Source organism: Bombyx mori, chromosome 15 (genome assembly GCF_030269925.1).
Source record: "Bombyx mori chromosome 15, ASM3026992v2".
In the NCBI taxonomy this organism is placed as follows: domain Eukaryota; kingdom Metazoa; phylum Arthropoda; class Insecta; order Lepidoptera; family Bombycidae; genus Bombyx; species Bombyx mori.
The window spans coordinates 14,282,838-14,288,042 of record NC_085121.1 but is presented as its reverse complement, the minus strand read 5'-3'; the positions used below and the strand labels follow the sequence as shown (position 1 = coordinate 14,288,042).

General features: G+C 32.0%; 2 long non-coding RNA genes across 4 annotated transcripts; one reads left to right on the top strand and one right to left on the bottom strand.

Annotated features, from left to right (window-relative positions):
• The first annotated feature begins 353 nt into the window (after positions 1-353).
• Positions 354-3,095, top strand: LOC134200276 (uncharacterized). Of its 2 annotated transcripts, XR_009975102.1 has the most exons (3): positions 1,695-2,249; positions 2,333-2,580; positions 2,685-3,095. It is a non-coding gene; the product is annotated as an uncharacterized LOC134200276 (long non-coding RNA). The 2 variants fall into 2 exon arrangements; XR_009975101.1 differs by having other exon boundaries at positions 354-2,249; positions 2,333-3,095.
• LOC134200277 (uncharacterized) lies at positions 3,093-4,653 on the bottom strand. Of its 2 annotated transcripts, none has more exons than XR_009975103.1 (3): positions 4,092-4,653; positions 3,696-3,847; positions 3,093-3,366 (listed from the first exon to the last, which is right to left on the bottom strand). It is a non-coding gene; the product is annotated as an uncharacterized LOC134200277 (long non-coding RNA). The 2 variants fall into 2 exon arrangements; XR_009975104.1 differs by having other exon boundaries at positions 4,150-4,653.
• Between the last annotated feature and the right edge of the window lie 552 nt (positions 4,654-5,205).

Below are 5,205 nucleotides of genomic sequence, written 5' to 3'. Positions count from 1 at the left end.
ATGGCTTCGCTTTAGATGGCTTCGCTTTAGATGGCTTCGCTTCGATTAGTTTTTCATTGCCCTTGTAGATGGCATAAACATATTACCTATCCTATATTTTATTTTTAATGAAGGATTTTGTAAAACTTTCAGAGTCACAAATTGATAAAATTTAATTAATTTAATTAATTTGTCTATAACAAATAAAGACTTGAATGATTTATGTATTTTTTTTTCTGTGTTTAGTTATACAATAATTAAAAGCCTTAACTTTAACAACATAGAAGTTTAGGGACATCCGCTACAAGATGTCGCTAGTTTCCATACAGAAAAATATTAGGTCTTAAAGTATCGCAGTTTCAGGGACCTGGCTACGATCTTATGTCTAGTTTATTATATCGTGTTCAATACTATTGAGAATAACTACGCAAAAAAGTAGATAGGCTCTGAAAACCCGTTTTATATTGAAGATTTAAAAAAAATCAACAGTACGTCCTTTACAATTATACCGTCCGGCGGTGCAGAGAAAATGAGCAAAAATAATTTAAGAATCTCGCCACCCTGGAGGCGTCTCAATGTAGCGAGCGAGCGTTAACGATATCATCACGAAACAATATTGAAATAGTATCGATGCGATGGCTGAAACATAATTTTCGTATCTGACGCCCATGATCCAACGCCGAGTAAAACTTGGGTAAGCTTGTCGGCAAATATATTTAAGCGAAAGCATTTTTTTTTTCTTTAGTAAAGAAAGAGCGCCACATTTAAATAATGCCTTCATCGACTTTTTTTTTTAGAAATTTTCTGTCAACGCTTTTGTCACATATCCAAACTCACTGCCAAAAATATGTACAAATATAGCCTCCATTTTGAGCGCTATTGAAAATTAGAAACAAACAAATTTTGTATACGGCCAAAAGTATTTGTAGGTACGTATAAAAACATTTATTTATTGATAATAAAATATTAATAAAAAGAAATACTTATCAAGCATTTTATTACAGTCACATTATAAGTATATCTTACAGTAAGACATCTGCCATGGAATATCATAGGAAATATTTCTGATTTAATTGCTGTTATAATTATCGTTACTTCAAATCCGTCCATTTCTCTCACACCTCCGCTTTCTTCTCGATTCGTTTACGAGAAAGTTTAATAAGGAGCGAAGCTGAGTAAAGCGCTCGTAATTGGAGATCAGGGCTGTTATTATTATGTGTATAAACATAATTTTTACGTAGACAAATTTACATGAATAATGACTGAATTAATGAATATTATCTTTAGAAAATCAGAACGGTTAATAGGGAAGCATCCTGAATGATAATTATGTAAAATTATTATTATATAGCCACAAAAAATATTGTAAAAACGTAAATGGATTTTTTTAAACGATTTCGAAATCTGATTAATAAATAATCCATTACTTAAGTCGGTTGCAAGACAGGTGCAAAGTTGGAACATTAGACTATCTCTGTCTCGCATGCCTGCACTCTGATATTAGTGACGTAATAAAGTGTACTTCGCAAAAAATAATAATAAACACCCTCATTGCCTCGTTTGTTGAATCCTGTATGTGTTATTAATAAGTAGCTAATACTTACAGATCCCCAGCCTGACATAGAAGTAAAACTCTACGGGATCCGGAACTAATACTTCGTAGAGTCTTTGTCGAAGGTTGCATGCAGTCTTTGCTCTATAAATAACTTATAAAACCTAACTGACTTACGGCCGTTTTCAATAACGTATCTGAGTTTTCGGATAGATAGCTATCTCCGAATATCAGCAAGAGCGTATCTATCCTTAGTTTGCGTTTCACAATCACGGATAAGTGCTATCTCTCTTTAACCAACAGTAGATAGCTTCTTCCCTCCGATTTATCCGAGCCTCTTGATACGTTTCGTTCTACTACAAATACGAAACAACATCAGGATCAAGACTTATTTTATTTTATTCTAAATTATAACTATAATTTAACCAGCATATTGTAGACTATCATAAACACATTTGTTTATAACAAAAAGTAATAAAAACATATGTAGATTTTTTTAAATTGGACGTATTGCTATTTTTATCCTAGTCGAAATTATGAAACGAAACGTTTTGACAGTCCGTTTGCCAATAAGCAGTGATCAGTTTCTTTTGTTTGTTTTTCTATTGTTTACCTACTATATTAGATGATGACTTACCTCCAAAACGCTTTAAAACTTTCGTTTATAATTCTAAGTGTGTTTATAATTAAAGAGCTACAGTGAAATAAAATGAATTCTGTAAGTATCTATGAACTACATTGATAATAATAATTTTACTTTGAAAACTTTGAGTTCAAGTTTAGAAAATATATCTTTTTCAGTCAAGAAAGGCAGCACCCATGACAAAAGATGAGACGATGATTCTAGCAGAACTTGTGGCGGCGAAAAAACATTTCAATAATAAGGCAACAAATGCCACAAACAATAAATTGAAGGAGCAGGCTTGGCAAACCCTTGTAAATGATTTTAATTTGTCGATTCGTCGTTTCCCACGAACTCCATCGCAGCTTCGACTAAAATGGGAAAACTTAAAGAACGCTACGGCAACATAAGAAACAACCTTAGTAAGGTTAGTATAATTAGTTGATTGTTTGTCTCTAATAACACATTGATAAACATGATTTTTTCTTCAGGTTGCCGTAGTATTTGAAATAATTATGCTCTTTGTTACAGGCTAGAGGTGGTAAGGATTGCAGATGAAAATTTGGATAAAGCATGCACATTGTTGTAGGTCACATATAATATTTTTAACACTTTTACAGCCAAGCGGAAACAAGATGGAAGAAAAGAAATGCAAGGCTAGCATAGGGACAATGCATTAGCAGAATATCTAATAGCAAAAAAGAGACTTGACTTGGAAAATAAAGAAAAGGAGATTGTTGTAGCAAAAGTTAAGTTAGATTTAGATAATTTAAAAAATTAAAAATTACTTAAAAGGAATATTAAATTTCATAAATTAAGTAGGCAATAGTAATTTTATGTTAGATAGTTTTTTAAGTATATGTACAAATTCTAAATTAAATATCTTGCATGTACTAACTACCATGTAATTATCATTTTGGAAAATAAAAAATAGTCAAATTATCTTTGGAGTTTATTTTATAAATTATCTTTGGAAGCAATTATTTATATGTACATAGTTGTATTTCAGATGTAAGTTTTGAAAAATTGTTACGAACAATGATATTATTATATGAGTATCTGCGACTGAAATTTCTGATTCTAATTCTTCGAAATTCATACTTCTGACGATATTATGCAGCATGGCAGCTATAATAACAGCTTGCATATTTTCTAGTTTTAATCTACTTTTCAATGATATACAGGGAGTCTTCTTTTACAAACACCAATGCATCTGAAAATTATACATTATTCGCTTAAATTATTTTACAATACAGTATAACAAGCTCTTAACTAAAAAAAAAGATCACCTCTCTATAGTATTTCTTGTTTTAATATGTGATTCATTTTAAATCGTTCCGATTGAGTATGTGGGTTAATTAATCACGTTAAAAGATAGGGTTGTGGGGATAGCCTCTATCGGCAAGCAAATAGCAATTTCCAAGTCCACCTTGTTATCAATGTTCTCTTGATATGTAGATAATTTATTATAATAATGTCATATTAAATTCATATAAACACCTAAATATATAATATAAATAAGGTAATATAAATAAGAAATACCTTTTCAATCGGAATGGTTAATTATAGTTGTATCATGAGTAGACCCAGGCCATCAAGCAACAACATTTTGAAACATCAATGATGCATTGCACACAAATTACACATTCAAAATACTCTTTTTCTATTTCTAAATTCCTCTCCTATATTTGAATCTGTAACACAAATATAAAATGTAGAGGTATCAGTGTGTAATAAGAATGAAGGTAAATAGCCTACCAGGTTATTGTATTAGTATATGAATGTCATTTAGGGCACCATGGGAATCCAGCAGTATTTTATAGAATTCCTGTTGAGTGTGATTTTGTAACACAACAAAAATTAGGTATAATTTTGCTATTGCTATAAACAAATATAAGTTGTAATAACGAGTACTTTTATGGTTAAAATTTATCTTACCTTTTTGACGTTACACTCAAATATGGTCTCATTAAATTAGTCAATTCATTCACAACACCTTTGCTCAGAAATCTATAGTCAAATTCGTAATTATTGATCTTCGCCATGTAATTCAGACGATCTTTATTTTCCTAACCATATGATATCGGCCTCACTATCACTATCTGCATCACAATCCATTATCATTTGAAATAATTCCATATCACTATCATCACTGCTACAATATGCCAATATGAAGAGAAACAATTATTAAATTATAGCGATTTACTTTCGAAAGATAAACATGTAACCGGCCGATTTTGACAGATAAGCGAATGCCCATACTAGAGATAGCGCCGCCTACCGGAGAGTTACTTAAAACTCATATTGAAACGGAAGTAAGCACGATTTGTATGAGCGTTCTATCTTTAGCAGGCTATCCGTCCTCCCGACGATGGATAGATAAATCCGATAGGAACTGCTGCCCGTCGATAGGTTATTGGAACGTAAGTAAGGACAAAAATATAGATTTGTCTATCTTTAGTAACCGAAACTAGGGATAGATAGGTTATTGAAAACGGCCGTTAGAGTTACCTTTCAAATGATTTTGGTACCATAATATATCAAAACACTAAACCCAGATGCTCCCAATTTCCAAGGGTTGCCGTTACATTCAATTTTTCGATTTCGACGCGTAATATTTTTGGTACAAAAGCAGATTTACGTCAACAATTAGATATATGAAAAGCCCATTTCACCCCCTTAAAGTATTTTCCAACCCTTAATAAATATGAAGGGTAAAAGGTTGAAAGAATTCTCGCAACGCTGGAATGTCATAAAACTGTAGCGTTTGTACAGCTATTTTTTTTGTTTGTGGCACACGTACTTGAAGAAATTCAAGCACAAGCTAATTGTATTATTAATGCAATGCTCAAATGCACATACATACTTAATCATAGACATTTAACGTCGTGCTTGTCGCCAAATGTTTCACCGAATTTTCTCTTCTCTTGTAATATTTTTGTATTTTGTAAAAATGAAACCCGCAAAATTATAATTTGCGTAATTACTGATGGTAGGACCTCTTGTGAGTCCTCGCGGATAGGTACCACCGCCCTGTCTATTTCTGCCGTGA